Genomic DNA, 22,443 nt, shown 5'->3' on the forward strand with positions numbered 1-22,443 from the left:
GCTGATATAGTGCCTTGCTAAGAGCCCTGCAATCCTTTTTCATATGGCTGGGCTTTCTGCAATTAAAGCATTTTAATTTTCATGGGTCCTTCTGACTGTTAGGAAAGGTAGCCACTAGCACTTCTGCTTGGGCCGCTGCCATAGCTTGTACCTGAAATTGCGTGGTCCCTACATTCTCACATCTCTGAATCATTTCTCTAATATTCGTATTAGGCTTCCCACCTTGTAATGCTTTTTTACAATCAGCATTAGCATTTTCACTGGCCAATTTTTGAAGGAGTATTTTGGCTGCTTTTGAATCATAAATGTGCCTTTGTATGGCTTACATAAGTCAGGCTACAAAATCTGGGAAAGTTTCTTGGGGGCCTTGCTTTATCTGAGTATATGATGCTCACCTATCTTGCTTCCCGGGAACCTTTAACCATGCCGCCCATGCAGCCTTCATACTTTGTTCATATGCTATGAGCGGATAATTTAACTGTTGCTGCAGTGCAGTAAACATTCCTGTCTCTGTGAGCAGTTCGAAAGAAAGAGGGACGATTGTTCTTGTATTATGTCCCACCTGCTCTTCGCATTGCTCAGTAAATTCTGATTTCCATATGAGATAATCTCGGGGCTCCAGACATGTTTTTGCTAGTGAATACCAATCATATGGGGCCATGGTTGAATTAGCTATTGAATCTAATAATATTTGAACATAGGGACTATTTAGCCCATATTGCACTGAAGCTTGTTTTAATTCTTTTAAAACTTTGAATTCAAAAGTCCTATGTTCCCTAATCATCTGTCCTGGATTACTGGGATCCTCTCCTTCATATACTGGGAACATCAGGCCTTTTGGAATAGCTGATTTTAAGTCCATGGGCACTTCTTCCCCTCTGCTTTCTGCCCTTTGTATGGCCTCTTCTAACAAGCCCTTGCATTTTAATTTTCTCCCAGGCTGTTGTTTAACAGAAGGTGAATACACATTTTTCTGTTGTTTAGGAGAATGCACATCTTTCTGTTGCTCAGGGGAATGCACATCTCTTGCATCTTCCTCTTCCTCCTCTACAATGCTCAACTGTTCCTCAAAGACCTTATGGATTTCTTATTCCTCATCTGTTTCTGCCCCCTTGTCTACCCAAATCACTTTCTCAGCTACTAGTACTTTCTCCAGGGGAATAAGACATATTTTTAATACATTACAAATTTCAAAGGTAGCAATCGAGAATGCACCAGGGCCCTCTTCTCTGTAGTATTCACTCATTTGCTTGCCTACAATCTCCCATTTCTCTAAATCAATTGTTCCTTCTTGTGGAAACCATGGGCAGCATTTTTCTACATATTCTAAAAATTCCTGTAGCTGACTGTTTGGAATAACTAAACCTTTCTTTCACTATTTTCTTTAGTAATCTTAGGTAATAATCTCAATCTCTTTTCACACTTTGTACTTGACCCATACTTCTCATTCTAACGGTGCCTCTTCAAACCAAAAGTATGTATGCAGGCCGTTCTAAAGCAGCACTATTTCTTATGCTCTAGCTCCTTTTCCTTATTTTTCTTATGCTCTAATTACAAGCCTGCTTCTAATCTTTTCTTCTAATCTTTTTCTTCTAATTTATTTTTTAATCTCCCACTAAGCCTGGTGGTTTCCCCTTTTAACCTTGAAATGCTACATGAGAATTTGTGATGACCATCACTCCCTTTACTGTAAATCCACAGGGTCCTGCTGCCAAGGACCTTATTCCACAGCTTAATAGCTGCAAAGGGTTTTCTTTTCTCTGGAATACAAGGGAGGCACCTTCCTCGGACTTCCAATGTGGTCACTGTTCTGGGTGCCAAATGTTGCCAGCAAAGAAATAGTACACCAAACGGAGGTGGGAAATAAATGTGAGATGTGGGCCAGGCCGATCAGTAAAGACTGACTCAGTTTATTCATCTGACGGTACAGGATATATAGAGAAAATATAGCCCAGCTACAAAGAGTCATCCCCGTGAGACATTCCTCAAACATCTGCTGATAAGGGACAATACCTATTTTCTCATAATTAGAGTTCCTAGATTGGGATGTAAAACTCCAAGACTTTACCTGATGCCTAGACGCCACCTGCATAGAGGGGTGATATGTAAATATAAGATTCAGAGAATGAGACAGAATGTCTCTGGAACCTCCCTTGCAGGGAGAGATTTGGAGAGCCCTGCTTCCTAATGATTGAGTCCTGTGGGCTAAGCCTAGGCAAAGGTCAAGCTTTTTCTGGATCTTAAACCCAGATAGGACCCTTTAAGCTGGCCCTCTACAGGGAGCCAAGGGTCAGGGACAGAGATACTGAGAAAAAAGTAACCATGAGCAGATTCAGTTCAAAATCAATCAGACATAGAAGGAGATTGACTCAGAAAATATCAGAAACAGAGAAGCTTTATAAGCATTCTTTTGGTATGAAAACAATTGGAGTGACAGGTAATGTCAACCTGGCCAGAGCTGGTCTCTAATATGTGTATGACAGGCATCAAATAAAGCAGTTTAGAGATAGGAGAGTAAGAATCACAGAAGCTAATTTCAAAGTGAGGAAAAACGGCTTGCAACAAGAACACATGTACTGAGCTCCATCCTCTTGTAGGACTCGAGGCAATGTGGGGAGATCTCAATATTTATACCAATGGCTAAGTAGAAGTAACATTGACAAGGAAGGGTAAAAGCAATAATGTGACAAGTTTGATTCAAAGCAGGGCTTCATGACTGCAACATGGGTACTAAAGGTGCTTGTCCATACTCAGAGACCACCTGATGCTGGTGTGTAACAATTCTGGGATTTTGCTATGGCTGAGATCATCCCGAGGGTGAGCAGAAAAGGATTGTTTTCAAAGGAAGTCAGGGCACAGCCTGCTTTCTGGGCCTTAGTTCTGGAAAACAAGTGTCTCCTTGTATCTTGGCAGGAAGGACAACACTGTCTTCTCATCATCAATATTGTATATTATTATTTTCTTTTTTAATTATTATTTCATTTTGAATGATCAACAATCACTTCCACAAGCTTTTGAGTTTTAAATTTTTCTCCCCTTCCTTCCCACCTCTGTCCAAGAGTGCACAAAGTGATATAAGCTAATATTGTATATTCTTAGTGTCATAAAATGTTCTCCAGGGCTTTAAACAGTTCTAGAGGATCTTTCTCTTTGCATTTCAGAGGACAAACCAAGGATGTGGCAGCTGTTCTTTCTCTTGTTGAGGGAGGACAACATGCAGACTTCTTTCTCCCTTGGTATGAAAACCAGCCAGAATCTCAGCTCCAGGAGAGGAACTTCAGTCTTGTGTGGCTTCTCCTTTACCCTGAAGACTGACCCTGTGGAGCCTCCACACTGGGATTTGGGCTGAAATGGATTTTTTTTTGATGACACAGTTGGGGTTAAGTGACTTGCCCAGGGTCATACAGCAAGTTAAATGTCAAGTGTCTGAGGCCGGATTTGAACTGTGCTTTGTCCATTACCGCCTAGCTACCCTTGAATTGGATAAAAAAATTTTATTTTTAATTCATAGAACAAAATAAACATTTCTATAACACAGTACCATAAAAAAGATTATTGGACATGACCCTGCAAAGCTACCATGTACAACTTGCCATTCCTTCCAAATATACAACAATATTATCATGTAAATTTCTTTCCCCCCACCTACCAACCCCTAGAAATGGATGGCTACCATTAGATGCAAATATCTATATAGATGCATATATATAAAATTATTCTATACATACTTCTATTCATCAGTTCCTTCTCTGGATACAGTTAGTGTCTTTCTTCCTATGTCCTTTATTTTTAATTTGTGTATTCATAATAGTCAAAATTACTTAGTTGCTCAAAATTGTTCTTAAAACAATATTGCTTTTACTGTGTACAAACTCTTGGTTCTGCTCACTTTGCTCTTCATTATTTTATGCAAATCTTTCCTTGCCTTTCTGATTTGAAATTTATTCTGATCATTTTCCAAGGTAGAATTTTCGATATAGAGAGACACTGTTGTTTTGGACGTGACATGACTGTTGTATTTAAATGCAATCTCTCTGTCTTTGTAGGTATTCATGTGATGTTCACCTGGTGGTGTTTGGCAGAGATGTGAGAGAGCCAGGGGTGTCTCTTGCTCCTCTCCTGTAAAGCTGTAAAGATTCCTGTAAAGATTCACCCTCAGTGACTCCTGGATGCACTGGGTCTGCTGTGCTTCAGTGAAGGGGCTAGGGTGGTCTCAGTTATTAAGAACGATGGTGGTGAGAAATACTATGCAGTTACCATGCTGTGTTCTTTCATCCCCAAGTATTTCACTCTTGAAGCGTTAATTCAGGAAAATAATTCCACTTAGGCCTTACCAAAAAGTGAACGTCGTTTCTTCTTCTTTTTAAGTTCACCATTTCTCTGGCTGAGATGAGTGCCGGGAGCGCCTGCATCCCTAGCTGTGGTCTGATGCCGGCAGAGTGTGAAGAGAGAAAGAAACATGGGCCAGGTGAGAGCAGTGAAGAACAAACTCTGTTTATTGATCTGAGGGCTCAGGCTTATATAGTACTGGATTAAGCAATAGTAACATTGTTATTCATGAAAAGTACAAATCTAATTAGGTGATTTCCTTACTTCCTTGTACCTTGTCTGTTACATTCTTTCCTGCATCCTGTCCTGTACCCCATCCCTTTCCTCCCTTCCTGCATCCTGTTCTCAAGAGACAGAACATAGGGGCGGTGAGCCAACATCCTGAGTTTCACCACTGTCAGGCTTCGTACAAACTGCAGGTAAGACCCGGGCTGGCCTAAGCCCTCCAACTCCCCAAAGCCGGCCCTCTACAGATGAGAGGTATGTTTCATCTTCAATCCTCTGGATTCATGTTGTATGTATTGTATTGACCTAATTGTAAATTGTTTAAGAATTATTTTTCCATATAGTGGTGCCGTCATTGTATAAATTGTTCTAGTGCTACTCCTCTCTGAGCAGATCATAGATGTTTTCCCAGTTTTCTCTGAACCTTTCTATTTCATCAATTCTTGTGCAAGAAAAATATTCCAGTATATTAATATACCATGATTTATTTACTGAACCGGTCCATACTTTCCTATATAAATGTTAGTTAATGTAATAATAATAATTATAATTACATTATTCTTATATATGTATTATATATACTCCTTACACACATAATTTCTTATTTCATAGCAATATTCTATTATGTTCATGTTCCACAATTTCTTAAGCAATTGTCTAATTAATGGATATCTATTGTATTTCCAATTTTTTCAGTTTTAATCAGATAAGGAGTTTCTTCTTCAATGCTTGACATTTTGTAAATTTTTGGTTCTTTCAAGGTGGTATGATCTAAGGAGAGATGTTTACTACTCTCCTCTGGCCTATGCTTCGATCTGTGAGGGACCATAAGTACTTTTTACGTCCTGGAACTCCACTGTGACTGTAAGCTCTCATGTGCTAGTGCTCCTCCTTGCCCCAGGACTGCCACCCAGGACTGTGACCCTGATCTGAGTATGGGCAAAGCAACAGAGTCCTTCCTCAGGGCTTCCAAAGAGACCCTGTAATCTCCATTTTTTTCTGGCACTATTTCTTGCACCATTAGGAAACATTCTGCTGTGACTCCATACTGTCACTTCCTAAGAGACCTTGGGAATCCATAGAACCTTCTATTTGGTCATGTATAGATTAATTTTTCTTTGTATTGCAGTATTTATTCGTTGTTTGGAATTGTTTAGGTGTTCAAGGGGCTCTTTTCTTAAGTTATTAATATCTTCCTTATCTGTTTATTTAATTATCCTCAAGGTCTCTAACTGAATTTTCTTCTTCTTGAGACCTTTGGAAATGTCAATCTTTTTTCATTATATACACCTGTCCCATCCCTTCTGACTCCTTCCACTTTGATGTTAGATTCCCTGATGTCTGGATCTGAAATCTGTGTTGGCCTCTTTCTGTCATAGGTGGATTCACATTTCAGTGGCTTCAGTCTCTGCCCATGTGATTTTTGAAAGTAAAAAATGGCTTCAGGTGGATTCCAGGACCTTTTCCTTCAGATCTGGTGGAGTTGTACACATTCTGACTCTCCTCTGCAGTTCCTTCTGTTTCTTAGTTTTTCTAGCTAAGACCTGCTGTAGCACAGAATACTGCCGTACTGCCACTACAAGGAAAGCAAAAATCTGATTTTCTATACCTCCATCTCTGCTGCATAGTGTGGATTAGAAAGAATTTAGTTCTCTTGTAAGCCATGGGTGAAGTTGTGCCACCCCTGCAAGGGTTTAGGAGCTGGTATGAGAGGGAATTTTGAAAGAACATGTTAGGGATTAGGTATAATAAGACTTCTCTGCTGTTAATTCATCAGTATGCTGCCTTGTTAGAATTCTTGGTGCTTAGGTGGTGTTGCTAGCTGAAACTGCTTTTTCTTCTCATTCATTTTGGAAATATTTGAGAGGCTGTACAGGGTGCTTATGTTTGGGTGCTTGTACTTGCACCCCGATTTCTCCCTAGGCTCAGAAACATTATCCCTGACAGTTTCTTCCCAGCCCAGGGACACTGTGCCTAGCAATTACTCATGACCGGGTCCCAGCAAGACCCTTATCTCTCTCCTTGGTGCAGTTATAAACATCACCTGAAAGGATTATTAATTTAAAGTGGCTTTGCACTGGGTCATAAAGTCATTCTTACCCACTGGAGTACCTACACTACTGCCCTACCTCATTATCTACATCCTGGGCTCCTCAGTAACTGCATTCTAGACTTAAGCCAAGCATATACTCCCTACATCTCTCTTGTCAAACACGACATTGATTGGTGGCAGAGTGGACAACTCTCAGTTACCGCTGAACTCTAGTTAACTTAGTGAGGTAGCAGGCCTAACACCACAGCTCCATGTGTCCCCCCTTGTATGCTTTTCCTAGTGAACTCTGGGTTAAATGCCTGTACATTAGGTACAAGAAGTGCATGTTCTTTTAAGAACTGACCACTCCTTAACCACTCCCTACTCCCTCCCCGAATCACCTAGTCAACATATTTGGTGCATGTTTTACTGTATTTCATCCTATATAAACTTTAACTGTACTGCTTTAAGATCACAAGATCCTTAGGAATCCTTGCCCGCTGAGAAGCGTGGAATAAATCTTTGCCACCTTGACTTAAATAATGTTTGAGTCTGTGAATTCATTGCAGATGACCCATTGTGTACTCCAGTCTTTGAGGGGTTACAACTTCTCATACCGCAACATTTATGGAACCCAAACGTTGGGCTTGTGTGAAGTCTCAGGCCTTCTCCAAGTCAGGGGAAGCCTCCCCTGTCCTCTCACCCTCTCACCCTCAAGCACCTAGGAAGGCTTGCTGGGGCTGGGTTGAGTATACAACAGGCTGTAGCAGATTTCCCTCTTTGGAAGGGACACCTTGTTGGGAACTTCTGTGGGTTTTTTTTCTCCCTCACCAGGACACTGGTCAAGGAGAGTAGACTATAGGAGCCAGTCCTTCTTCTTTTTTTGTTTTTTAGGCTTACAGGCAAAGAGGATGGGCCAATCTCCCTCTACACCTTGAGATTGGCCCTTAGGTCATCTTTTACAGAACTGGAGAAAGTTGAGTCTCTAAGACTTTAAGGAAAGTTTTGCGTGGTCTCCATAAGATCTGGAGAACCACGATAAAATTGTTTGATTTGTGTAGGGGATTTCTGACAAGTCTCTCTGAGCTTTTGGATCCTCCTTATCATTATTATGTATCTGTTCTGTGTTTGTGTCTGTGTGTAATTTGACACTCTTTGCAACCAGGTAGTAAGAAGAGCATTCCAAGGGCTGCAGCTTGGCTCTGGAATGCCGCTTTCTTTCTCTCCCCCTCTTCCTCCCTGGTAACAGCAGCCTCAGAGGAGCAGGTGGATGAGAGAGAGAAAAATACTTCATTATTTAGGTTATCTGATTGGTGAAAGGCAAGTCGAGAAGGATCCTTTAAGTTTCAGGTCAGAATTAGAAAGAAATGAGATCAAAGTCTATCAGAGGGATAAATAGGTGGAAGGAAGACAAGAAAGTTTTGGGTATGGGTAGAAGTATGGGTAGAAAGAAAAGCATAAGCTATATGCATGAACAGTGTGAACAGGGGGTTTGAGAGTAAAAGGTTTTGAAATTTTTGGAGAACTGTTAGGGAAATAATTCTTTCTCCTTCTCTCTCTTTACATTCCAACTTTGGCCAAGTTGTTGTATGTAGAAGAGAGAAAGATAAGGAGGAAAGAAGGGTAAACCTTTTTCCCTGAGATCAAAGAGAGGCAGATTGAGTAGCACTTAATTTCTTCTACCACATATAAAGGAGAAAAGTTTTTGAGTACTGGAACACAACCAAAAGGTAATTCAATTCATTCTGGTAATATTTCAAATGAAATGTGATGCTCTTAATTGAATGCTTAAGTCAAAATTTATTATACTGTTTGGCACTAAGGTAAATTGGGGTCCAAGTACAAGCACCCAAACATAAACACCCAAGCACCAAATCAGAAAGGATTGGAGAGGAAAGAGATTTCTCCATTTTGTTAATCAGAAGACTAAGAATATATGATCAGATTTTGATACACATTTCTTTATATTCTTATTGAAGGACATTTAAAAAAATTTTCCCCAGGGGGTGTGATTTCTAATGTAGCATTCCCTTCTTGATCTACTCCTCTACATCATGTTTATAGGTTGGAAGATCAAGAGATCAAGTACCCCAGGTATTGGTGAGTCCATACTCAAGGACTCAAACCACTTGGCACAACTAGTTCAAAGCAAAGCAAACCATTAGAGCATTAAACTTTCCACTATAAATATGAGGCACACTTTTCCACAAACATACAAGTAGTCAACGGAAAGAGTGGGCCCATGCATAGTATGCTGGTTAAAAGATACACATAAGGAACACACGTGGCCAAGCCAATGCAACTCTCTGCCACTTCAACACCCTGACTTCCTTTCTCTTATTGTGAAATTTCCATAGTGCTCTTTAAAATGTTTAAAATTTATTTTATTTTTAATTTATGGGTGAAAACAACCATTTCCACAACATAGTATAATAAAAAGTCATTTCATATGAAACTGAAAATATATTATGCACAGCATGCTATTCCCTTTAAATAAGTTTGAATAAACTTTTGAAAAATTATCATTTAAAGATCTTTCTTTATTTCCGCTCACCTAGAGATTGCTAATATGTATATTTGTAAAATCATTCTGTAATCTATTTATTAGTTCTTTCTTTCTATGCAGATAGTGTCTTCTTTTACATGTCCGTTGTAGTTAAACTGGTTATTTATAACAGTAAAATGTTACTTTTTCTGGGAACAGAATCTTTGCCGCCCAGTTCTTAGTGTTGTATTACCTGGGGCTGCTTTTCTCCTTAGCTCAACATCTGAAAGCAGAGCTGATTATCCCTCTATTTAAAATAGAGCTGGTTAGATTGCTTTTTTTATATCATGGCAAGGGTCATGGCTAATTTAGATCTTGCTTGCATGGCATCAGTTGCCTTCGTCATATACCAAGCACCCTAAATACTCTCAGGTTGATCAAAAGTGTTCATGTTAACTAAGGGAATGAAAGATATAAAGCTTTATTTAAATTTGCTTTACAAAGAGTGAATGAGACATTCCCAAGTTTTGCAACCTTTACTATCTGTGAATACGACACATAGGGTGATCATTTTATGTCTGAAATGGGAAAACTTTAAAAATCTAAGACACTTATAACAGCATGTCTGAAAAAATGACTTATGGAGTCAGCACTTGAAGAGTACCAATCTATGCTTTTCTCTTGTATACTCATTGGGCTCTTTTCAGAGCTCTATTGTATTATAAATTATCCTTAATTTGGCAAACAACGGAGTAAGAAGGAGCCACTCAAAATGTAATAACAATAACAGGAGAAAGAAACCAAATAAACATGGCTCAGAGTCCTTGCTTTATGATGAAGACTCCATAGCTATAATGGTGATTAAGAGAGGGATTGTTGGCTTTTTACTTGTTTTTTTTTCCCCCACTGAGTTGAGTCCTTAAGAAAAAAAAAAGATGATATTGGAATGATTCTAGATATAGAACTCTAAAAGGATAAGGCCCCTGACATTATAAATATCCCTTCTTTAAAAAAAGAATGTGGAAGTCAGAATGGAAACATATTTCTGAGTAAACAATAAAATATTCAGCAGGTGGCAGCAGAGCTAGATCTTCTGGGTGATGAAAATGGAACTTGAAATATAAGGATCATCTCATGGAAATCTTATTCATACTTGCTCCATAATCACAAAGGATAACAGTTTCTCTCTCCCATTAAATACGCTTTGTCTGATTGAGGAACAAGGTGTTGTTGGTGGAGACTTGCAAATCTCTTTTTGTGAGCAGTGACTTTCATAACTCAATTTCTCCACCTAGAAGATTTGAAAAAGGTATATGAGGTATTCCTATCAACGCAATGACTGGGTGTAACTTAAAGTGTGGGTAAATAATTTAGGTGAAATGTAATCCTAGGTAAAAGGACATGAAAAGTTGAGGTGGAAGCAACAGAGTGCCAAGGATCAGGAAAAGAGACCCTGAGAAGAAACTGATACTCAGAAAAGATTCAGTCTGTTGGTGGTTGGAAATGGAAGATGTTTGAGGAAGTCTGTCATTCAGAAATGGGCCTAAGATCAATTAGAAATATATTAAGAGCGCAGAAAAGCCTAGAACATGTCATCCAACTGTTTAGAGTTATTTAAGCAATGTGGGGTCATTGACACTGAGTCAAAACCATCAGTTCTGAGAGTCTCAGTGTCAACAACATTCCCCAGTCCTTTGGCACTAGTTCTAAGAGAACTATCCGAAGTTCAGGAAAGGAACTTCTCCCTGGGAGGAAGAAGGTGTTCTTCCTCTTTTTGAATAGAGCAAGACATGCAAATTGGGTCCCTCCCCACTGGGATGAAAAGCAGCCCCAAACCTGTACCTGTACCTCCTGTGGGAGACAAACTCAAGTGCTCTGTGTCCTTCCCCACAGAGGACTAACCTGGAAACTCACCATGAAATTTAGGCTGAACTGGATTTTCCTTCTGACCATTTTCCAAGGTAGTTTTATGGAGAGGAAGGGACAATGTGAAGTGGTGACTTCATGTGACTATTGACTTTAATGTAATGTCTCTGTGTTGCAGGTGTCCAGTGTGATGTGGAGCTGGTGGAGTCTGGGGGAGATGTGATACAGCCTGGGGGATCTCTGAGTCTCTCCTGCAAAGTTCTGGATTTACTTTCAGCAGCTACTGGATGCACTGGGTCCGCCAGGCTTCAGGAAAGGGACTGGAATGGCTTGCAAGCATTGGTAGTAGTAGTACATACTATGCAGACTCTGTGAAAGGCCGATTCACCATCTCCAGAGATAATGGCAACAGCATGTTATATCTACAAATGACTTCCCTTGAGACTGAGGACACAGCTGTGTATTACTGTGCAAGAGACACAGTGAGGAAAAGGAATGTGAGACCTGATAAAAAACTTCCCCTGCCAGGAGGGGAAGTGTCAGTGAGGCAAGAAGTGGACTGAGCTCATGATGCAGAAAGTAAAAGATGCCTATATCCAGGAACAGGTATAGTGAAGTTCTATTTATGGCTTGTGGTGTTTTTCTTCTGTCCCAGGAGAAAGCAACTTTTCCAGTACCTAGCTATCATTCTTAATGCCTCACTCTCAGTCCCACCTCTACCCCATAATCAATTAGTAGTTACGTATTGTCCATTCTACTTTATCAGAATCTACTGTACTTACCTTCTCTCCTGAAGGTACTGCAACCACCCTGAGGTAGGCCTTTACCAACTCATACCTGGACTATTATGCTAGCTTGATATTTGTTCTCCCAGCCTTAGTACTCTCTTCACTCCAGTTCACAGGAAACTCAGCTATTAATATCACCTTCCTAAAATCATAGATATGACAGTTTTTCCCCTAAGTTCTGGTGAATCCAGAATAAAACATAAGTTCTGATTTGGCTTTTAAATCCTTTTGTAGCATGGCTCCTTCCTGTTATTCTACCTTAGTCTTTCCACATGCTCATCAATCCAATGACACTGATCTCCTTGCTGTTCCTTTCACAACAGATTCCATCTCTCTATTGTGTATTTTCACTGGCTGGAATTCTTCTCCTCCTCATCCCTGCCTCCTGGCCCCTTGACCTCCTTAAATCTTACCTAAAATACTCCCCACCTTCTACTTTCCCATCCTCTTTAATTCCACCTTTATGCTGCATATATACATACATCACACACACAGATGTAGATAAATAGACAGTGCATTATTATTTCAGTATTGTGTCTTTAAATAAGAGTGACCTCCTTAAAAAGAGGTACAATTTTTTGCCTTTCTTCATATCCCCAGTACTTAGCGCTGTGCTTGGCACATAGTTTACTATGCTCAATAAATAAATACTTGTTGCTGATTTGACCTTCTGTTCCTTTTTGAATTTGGCTCTCCAAATTGCTGAGCTTTGTTCTATTTCTGATTTCCATGTTATATACATAATGAGTAAATACTTCCACATTTTAACATATCCATATGAGGTATAATAAATTATTGAGTATTGTTATGAATTAAATTTAACAAAAAGGTAAATTAAGGCACCTTTCTCTAAGCAAGCATATATTCTATCATCAAGGTTCGTAACCTGAGAACAAGATGGGTCAAAAGTGCCTCAGTCTACAGACAAAGATCCCAAGCAAAAAACAGCTCTTTGTAAACTGGCTAGTACAGAACAAAGAACAGAACAGGATAGGTGACATCAAGGGCTTGAGGTCAACATGAGTTTTTTACATAGGTGAAGTGTGGGGAACAACATGATTGTTTGGAAATTTGGAGTGGGGCCTAACACCAACCCTCCTTCTTTCCCATTTATGACTAAGAAGTGGTTACTTTGAGTCTACTTTCATGTTAGAAGATAGTGGTCTAGACTTCTTTGGATAGCAAACCAGATATCCCTGGAGGATAGTTTGGTGGTGTAAAGATATTAGGCCCAATTCCCTTATGGCAAACCATATTCCCTCAGGGTTAGCAGAATTCCTTCAGACACAAGAATACACTGATTAGCAAGAGAACTGGATTTCAAACCTTAACCCCTCACAGGTCAGCTGAATTCTGAACTAAGTTCAGAGACATAGAACCGTAACTAAGTACTCAGTTACAAGGCATAATCAATTAATTGTAAATAAAATCAATAAGAAAATCTTAGAAGATCCATTTCAATATTCTCAGTATTCAATACTGAGCAATATCACATGTGTTATGCACAGATTAAAAATGCCTTTACATAGAGACTAAGCAATGTCCCATTCACAACTTGTAATCAAGTATAAAAAAAAGTGTTTATAGCTTTAGCTGATGTAAGTAATTTCATTAATCACCCTCAGAATATTTTTAGGCCTCGAAGTATGAAAGGAACTGAGTATGCATGAGGAAGTTCTAGGGACTGGCTGACCAATACAATCCCAAAAGTATTAATACAAGTGGGTAAACACTGCTAGAATGACTTATTTAACAGGATTTAAATTTATTTTTAAAAGTACGGAAATTCTAGTTACTCTTCTCAGGTGCCCTCTTACCCTGACACCTGAGCTTTTTGCCCTCAACAGCAATTATTCACTGCCTTCTCAGCAATGTTAACTCCACTGGCACCAGAGCGGAAATGTTTAGAAAAGATTTTTGATCCAGTAATCATCTTGGAAAGTGAGGATTCAGCTCATCTAAACTTAATAAAAAGAACTGTGCTTGGTGTCTTGTTTACCAAATTCCATTTCTGGTCACCAAATTAGTATTCAAAATGTCTGTTTATGGATGCAGATATCCTGGAAATGACAAACATTGATGAGCTTTAAAAATTTATTATTATTATTTTTGCACTTAACACTACTTAATTTTTTCCAATTACATGTAAAGATTGTTTTCAACATTCATTTTTATAAGATTGAGTCCCAAATTTTTCTCTCTCCCTCCTTTGTAACATGTGTAATCATGTTAAATATATTTTCACATTAGTCATATTATGAAAGATGAATCACAAAAGGGAAAAACCAGGACAAAGAAAAAATAGCAAATTACAGAAAATAATATGCTTTAATATGCATCCAGACTCCATAGTTCTTTCTCTGGAGTGGGATACTATTATTCATCTTGAGTCTTTTGGAAATATCTTGGATCATTGTGTTGCTGAGAAGAGCTAAGTCCATCATAGTTGATCATCACACAATATTGCTGTTATTGTGTGCAACTTTCTTTTGGTTCTGCTCACTTTGCATCAGTTCAAGTAAGTTTTTCAGGTTTTCTTGAAATCATCTTGCTTATTTCTTATAGCACAATAATATTCCATCATAAATCATATTACAGCTTATTTAGCCATTCCCCAATTCATACCCATCACCTCAACTTCCATTTCTTGGCCACAACATAAGGATACCCTTTAATCCAACAATACCAGTGCTAGGTCTATATCCAGTGAGAATGAAAAAAGGGGAAGGACCTACTTGTAAAATTTAACTATGTTCTATGTAATGTATGGAATTTTTACTTTTTTTCTAAAGATTATCAAGCCACAACTGAAAAATGAAAATACAAGTCCTGCGCCAGTGATGGAAAAAAAAAACATACAAAATTGACATAGTTCAGATTCTATGCATTATACAAGATTTCACAATCCTAATGGCTGATGTGAAAATAATTTGCTTTTTTGGAAAGGTCCTAATGGACCTCAAAACCCCTACGCTTACTTTCCCATCTTTACCCATTCTACCCCATGGAATAAGAGCACTGACCCACCTCCTTTCCTCCTTAGTAGAAAAGAAAAAAGAAAGTAAATAAGAACAGGGAAAGATACTTATTTCCTGAGGACATAGTGATGGCAGACTTGGAAGCTCTGAGTAAGGAGAATGGTGTCTTCATTTGGAAGTTCAGTCCAAAATGCTCTGACAATGTAGAAGATGAACTCATGCCCATAAGGGCATAACGTGTTCAAAGTAAGTTGAGGAGGAGGTTATTATAAACTACAAAGAGAATATAGCAGAAACTCTCTTTCTAAATGCTGTAGAAGAAGTGGGGGAGGTCAGTTTTGGGGTGGCTATGTCACTGTCACACCCTAAATGATGGACCTATATTAGAAACAGCATATACCTAGTGATACAATGGAAGCTTTCTTTCCACCTCCTGTCCATTTCATGTTTCATTTACTCTAGCTGGAAGAGAGATATGAGAGAATATGATTGGCAGTAGAGGTAAATAACAGGTGGATTCCAATTTTAAAAATAAGCAAAGGCACCAGAAGGAAACACAAGAGCCAAGGATAGGGGTAGAGATGTAGAGGGGGAAAGTACCCATGAGCATATTTAATTCAATCAGGAAATTGGAGTGGACTGCCTCAAAAAAATATCGGTGACAGAAAAAAGCCTAATAACATTTTCTTGGTATTGAGAATAATTGGAGTGATGGGGAAGGACAGACCCTGTCTTTTGCATCATCAATGTGCATATTTTAGTGTCATATAATGTTCTCCAGGGTTTTAGAACCAGTTCTGGAGAATCCTTCTCTGCAGATCAAGGAGAGGACTAACCCCAAGGAGGTGGCAGCTGTTTTTTCCTGTATTGAAGGGATGAGGGGGATATCTTTACTCATCCTGATTTATTTCTTGCCACTGGACCCAGGTGGCTCTGGAGAAGAAAGTGAGTCACTGGTGACTTTGGACAGCCCTCCATCACTTTAATCCAATTGACTTGCAAGTCATGACATCACCTTCCTGATGCCATGGTCCTCCTTGAGAATGAAGACAAACAACAAGAATGAAGGGAAGAGGACAAGCAAACTCCTTTCTCCCTTGGTGTGAAAACCAACACAAATCCTCTAGCTAGGACAGGAACTTCAGTCTTGTGTGATTTTTTTTTTATCCTGATGACTGACCATGTAGAGCCTCCTCACTGGTATTTGAGCTGAATTCGTTGTTTTTTAAAAAATATATTTCACATTCAATTCACAGACATAACAAGCATTTCCATAACACAGCACAATAAAAAAGATTTTGAGTTCCAAATTTTTATCTCTCCCTCCTCTGTAACATGTACAATCATGTAAAACATATTTTCACATTAGTCTTATTATCTCTCCTTTCCCCCCTTGCCTAGAGCAATCTATTCTAAAGCTTATTTCTGTTTCTTTAAAATTTATGTTTGTCCACTGATGCTCACATGCTTGTTACAAGCCATGAGGTAATAGCATTAAATGGCTGGTCCAGTTCTGGAGCTGAAAAACACCTCTGGGGGCACCTAGTCTAATCCTCACAAAGAGAAAACTGAAGGTAAGGGAATTTAAATGATTCTTTGTAGATCACAGTGCCAAAGCGTGAAAGGTAGAATTTGAACCCAAGCCATCTGACTCCAGACAGCTAGGTCAATTGGTCTGGATTGTGGTACAACAATAAGGTAAAGTTATGGTGAAGCCAAAAGAGTATTGGTCTAAATTTATTTAATTTGCTCAAAGGATGTTGGGAGGGAGGTTATGATAAACTACAAAAAGAATATAATAGAATCTCTCTTTCTAAATGGTGTGGAAGAAGAAATGGGGGGGTTAGTTTCTAAGAGAGAGCTGGTTTGACAAGAAGCAGAATCCTTTTATGGATAAAAAGTACAATAACTCTCTTAAATTACACCAAAAAAATTAGACTAGAGAAATTTAGACCATCATGAATTCACTGCGCTAAAAATGAATTAATTAGTGGTGTTAAGGGGAATAGAGTTAGCGTGTGGTATGCCTTTCCTTAAAGGGGAGTCTCCTTTCTATTATTTAATTTTGTACTGCATATACCAGGGGCCCATCCAGGCCAGAGGAAAACTCTGGAAAGCCAGACTCACTGGGCTGCCTGAAGGCAAGAAATGGAAAAAAAAAATGTGGTAGGATCACCTAAGACAGAGTAGTCAGCTTTCCTGTTACAGTTAAACCAAACTACTGATTGCTGACTGCTATAATATCTGCACAACTACTTGCTACCTTTCTTGTCTTTCCCCAAAACAAAATAGCTAAGAATTGATTAGCTTTTCTCAATTATTTGGAAGAAAGATGATTATTTTATAGCTGTACCTTTAGAAGTTTTGTGTTACCATAATAGGGTATAGATAGGCTTGAAATTTTTATCGGGACAATGTAAGATTTTCTTTCCCTAGGGAAATTCTACTTTTGCTCAACTTTATATAACTGTATCTTTTAAAAATGCACCAAGAATGTTCCAACTGTCCCCAAATCAACCTTTAATTCCTTCTGTCTTGTCACTCTGTACTACCCCAAGGGAGTGTGTCCTTGTCTCTTCTCTTCTTCTCACTGTTGGGGAGAATGTTATTATTCAAATTCTCATTTATTCAAATTTAGCCTTCCCCCTTAAATGACACAGTTTGGAAAAAATTCCCCTCTGCTCTCTCCTGAAATGACTTGTTGTATGCCATGACGTTGTTAGCTCCACTTCCATGATATCATTCACCTCTCTCCTGTGATAACACTTGTCAGTGGTTTCTTTTAGCATCTCATTTATGGTATCACATAAGAATTTTCCTCCTTTTCCCCCAGCTCATCACACCATGAGACCACTGAGTACTTCACTTTCAAAGGTTTATAAAGGAATTTTCTGGGGGAAAAAAATTCTTACCTGGACCTTGCCAAAAATGCATATCCTTTCTCTTTATTTTAAGTTCATCACTTCCCTGCCTGAGATGAGAGGTATGTTTCATCTTCAGTTCTCTGGATTCATGTGGTATTTACTTGAATTCTAAAATCTTTCAAAATCATTTTTCTTTATACTGGTGTTGTGATAGTATAAATTGTTCTCCCACTGCTACTCCTCTTTGCAGCAGCTCATTGATGTCTTCCCAGTTTTCTCCAAACCTGTCCATTTCATCAATTCTTGTGCAACAATAATATTGTATTATATTAATATCCCATGATTTATTTAGGAGAACAAGTCCTTACTTTCCTATATAAATGTTAGTTTAGATAATAATAATTATAATAACCACTATTATTATTATGTATACTTCTTATAAAAAGTTTCTTATTGTAATATTCTGTTATGGTCATGTACTCCAATTTGATAAGCGTTTGTTCAATTGATAGAAATCTACTCTGTTTACCATTCTTTGCAGTTGTTTTTTTCATTGATCAAATCATGATCTTCTTCTTACATACCTGATATTTTCCCCTCTATCAAATACTGGGTTTTTCCAAACACTAAGTTCCATTTTTTCTGATTCTCCCTTGTGTAGTCTGTTCCAGTATTTTCTCTCTTTTGTCAACAACATAAAGTTATTTGATAACCGTTGCTTTATTTGAGGTGAGGACATGCTATTCTTTCTTCTCTACTTCTTGTAATAATTTCCATTGATATTCTTGATCTTTTGCTTTTCCAAATGAATTTTGTTACTATTTTATCAAGATCTATAATGTATTCTTTTGGTCAGTTGATTGCATCAAAAGGGTATACTAATTTTGATACATTGTCATTTTATTATACTAACAGGGTCTATCCATGAGCATTTAATATTCTTCCATCTATTTACATTGTTTTTATTTCTTTAAGGGACATTTTGTAATTTGAATGTATATGGGTCTTTTGTGCAGTTTGGTAGCTTGATTCCAAGATATTTTATACATTTATAGTTATTTGGAATGCAATTTCTTTTTCCATTATTGCTTAATAGTTTTTGTTTTTATTTTCCCATTAGCCAGTTTTAGAATTTCTATTTTGCATTGAGGAAAAGGGTTTTACTTCAATCAGTTATCTAAGGGGAAAGAAACTTTGGACTATATTGTGTTAACTGAAAAGGAGCTCCAATTTTGCTTATGTTTATTATTTAATTGAAGATAAACACACATGTGGACCATGTCTCAAAGTATAGGCGTTTTATAGATCGCTTATCTCTAATCCTACTTAGGAGGGAATTAGAATTAATTGGAATTGCAGTTGAAAATTAATTGGAGTAAAATTCTTTTTTGAGAAAAGCAACAAGACTAGATAAATATATTGTGTGAAAAGGTTTTCAGAAGCCTACCTTCTATGATTTTTAAAATATGTAGTTTGAAATTCTCAATCGTTTGATTTTTTATTTTAATGTTTTATTCCATTTACATGTAAAAATTTTTTTGCATTCCTTTTTTAAAAATTTGACTTTCAAATTCCCTCTCTCCCTTCATTCACTCTTCAAACAAGAAGGCAAGCAAACATGCAAATCATATTTCCATATTAGAAATGTGAATAAAATAACCCAGATAAAAAACAAAAACCTGGAAGAAAAATAAAGTTTAAAGAAGTATGCTTTGATCTACATTCAGATTCCTTTAGTTCTTTCTTTTAGGTGAATAGCATTTCTCTCCTAAGTGCTTAGGAATTGTCTTGGATCATTGTATTGCTGAGAATAGCTAAGTCATTCATAGTTATCATCTTACAATACTGCAGTGTTGTTGCAGTTCTGCTCATTTCATTTTGCAACAGTTTATGTAAGTCTTCCAAACTGTGCATACCCTTTCATCCAGTTATACTAGTACTAAGTTAGTATCCCAAATAGAGAAAAAACAAAATGAAACCAAAAAAAGGAAATGGTCTTTTATGTACAATAATATTTATATCAGCCCTTTTTGTGGTGGCAAAGAATTGGAAATTGAGGTGATGCTCATCAACTAGCAAATGATTAGACAAGTTGTGGTGTATGACTTCGATGGAATACTATTGTGCAATGAGAAATGGAAAAAAAACCCTGTAACAAATTTCTCTCTAGAATATTTGAATTCATTGAAAACTGTACCAAAATTGCTTCAGTGTGACAATTTTCTCAGATCCCCTACAACATTTTCATTTTCCTTTATTTTTTATAATATTAGCCAATCTGACTGCCTGTTCATATCTTTATCCTTTTACCAATTGGGGAACAATTTGTCTTCTTACAAATGTGATCCAGTTCATTGTTTATTTGAGAAATGATGCCTTGATTACAAAGAGACTTCTTTAAATTTTTCACACTTCTTTCCCTTCATCAAGAATGATAAAGTTCAGAGTAACAAGTATCATTTTCCCATGTTGGAATGTGAACAGTTTAACCTTAATTGAATTCCTTATGATTCTTCTTCCATATTTACCTTTTAAGCTTCTCTCATATCATATTTGAAAATCAATTTTTTAATTCAACTCTGGTCTTTTGACCAGGAATGTTTGAAAGTCCTCTATTTCGTTAAATTCCATTTCCCCCGAAGTTATGCTGGATAGGTGATTCTTCCCTGCAATCCTAACTCATTTGCCCTCTAGAATATCATATCCCAACCCCTTTGAGTCTTCAATGTAGAAGCTGCTAAATCTGATGTGATCCCAACTGAGGCTCCACATTATTTGAATTGCCTTTTTTTCTGGCTGCTTCCAATATTTTCTCTTGACCTGGTACCTCTAGAATTTGGCTATAACAATCTTTGAAATTTTCATTTGTGATATCTTTGAGGAGGTGAATGTGGATTCTTTCAATTTCTATTTTACCTCTGGCTCTCGGATATCAAGGTAATTTTCCTTGATAGGTTCTAGAAATATAATGTCTAGGCTCTTCTTTTAATCATGTCTTTAATGCAGTACAATAAAGCTTAAGTTTTCTTTCCTCTATTTTAAAAGTCAGTTGTTTTTCAGATGAGATATTTCACATTATTTTCCTATTTTTTTATTACCCTGGTTGTGTTTTATTGTTTCTTGATGTTTCATGGTGGTATTACCTTCCACGTGCCCAATCCTAATTTTTTTTTGGAATTATTTTCTCCACTGAGCTCCTGTGCTGCCTCTTCCATATAACCAATTCTATTTTTTAAGGACCTATTTTTTCAGCAAATTCAGTACATTTTTTTTCCATTTGGCCAATTTAAAAAAAAAATCTTGTTTTCATTGAATGTATGTATGTATGTATGTATATATATATATATATATATATATATACATATTATATATATGTATACATATATAATATGTATACATATATATACACACACATATTATGTATATTACATATATATAATATGTATACATATATATACACACACACATTTTATGTATACACACACACACACACACACACATATATGTACACATATATATATATTTCTATTTGGTTAATTGGCTTTTTAAGGAGTTCTCTTCAGTGGAGTTTTGTGCCTCTTTTTTCATTCCAGGTTTTGGTGTTTTTCTTTCCAGGATTTTCCCCCGTCTGAAGAATACCAGATGCTGAATGAGGAACAATTGAAGGACCTCTGTTGTTTTTGGAAGCCAGGCCAAGAAGTGCTGACCAGACATGATTCTCTGGATAGAGTAAAAGCAGTGATTAGAGGAAAATATATCTTAAATGCCTATATCAACAAATAGAGAAAGAATAGACTAATTAATTTGGGATGCAATTTAAAAAAAACATAAAATTAAATATTGAATTGGAAATCCTAAAAATTAATGGTGAGTTAAATAAAACTGAGAGTAAAAAAAACCATACAATTAGTAAATAAAACTAGGTGTTGGTTTTGTGAAAAAAAAACACAGTAAATAAACAATTGGTCAATTTGATTCAAAAGGAGAAGAAAACCAAATCACTAGTATTAAAGATGAAAAGAGTGAATATACAACTAAACTGAACTTAAAACAATTGTAAGGAGTTATTTTGCCCAATTACATGCCAATAAATCTAACAATTTAAGTGAAATGGAAGAATATTTACAAAAATATAAATTGCCTCAATTAGCAGAAGAATGAGTAGAATATCTAAATAGACCTATTTTTGAAGAAGAAATTGAACAGGCCCTAAATAAGCTTCCTAAGAGAAAAGCACTGGGACTAGATGGATTTACAAGTGAATTTTATCAAACCTTTAAAGATCAACTAATTCCAATATTAAATCAATTCTTTAGAATAATATGTAAAGGACAGATCTTACCAAATTCCTTTTATGAAACAGACATGATACTGATACCTAAACCAAGAAGAGTAAAAACAGAGAAAGAAACTTTGTAGAGCAATTTCATTTATGAATATGGATGCGATAATCCTAAATAAAATACTAGTTAAAAGTTTACAATATTATATCACAAAGATTACATATTATGATCAAGTGGGATTTATACCAGGAATTCAGGGATTTTTTTTTTAATGTAAGGAACGCTATTAACATAATTGATTATGTTAATAATAAAAGTAAACAATTCATGACTTCATCAATAGATGCAGAAAAGTCTTTGATAAAGTTTAACACACATTTTTATTAAAAACAGTTGAAAGAATTGGTACAAATTGATTTTTCCTTAAATTGATAAATAAAATTCATCTTAAACTATCAGTAAGCAATTTTGTAAGAGTGATAAATGATAACCCTTCCTAGTAAGATCACTCTTGAAACAAGACTGCCCACTGTCGTCAATATTATTCAAGATTGTACTTGAAATCCTAGCAATAGCAATAAGAGAAGAAAAAG

At 37.0% G+C, this 22,443-nt stretch overlaps 2 pseudogenes across 1 annotated transcript; both read left to right on the top strand.

Moving 5' to 3' along the window:
* The first annotated feature begins 10,899 nt into the window (after positions 1-10,899).
* Positions 10,900-11,532, top strand: LOC110203873 (immunoglobulin heavy variable 3-74-like; annotated as a pseudogene). Its single transcript, XR_013484060.1, has 2 exons — positions 10,900-11,032; positions 11,116-11,532. The product of XR_013484060.1 is annotated as an immunoglobulin heavy variable 3-74-like (transcript).
* Positions 11,508-22,443, top strand: part of LOC144455345 (glycogenin-1-like) — a 36,399-nt pseudogene continuing 25,463 nt past the window's right edge.

Source organism: Phascolarctos cinereus, unplaced genomic scaffold (genome assembly GCF_003287225.1).
Source record: "Phascolarctos cinereus isolate Bilbo 61053 unplaced genomic scaffold, phaCin_HiC Scaffold_22;HRSCAF=505, whole genome shotgun sequence".
Taxonomy (NCBI): domain Eukaryota; kingdom Metazoa; phylum Chordata; class Mammalia; order Diprotodontia; family Phascolarctidae; genus Phascolarctos; species Phascolarctos cinereus.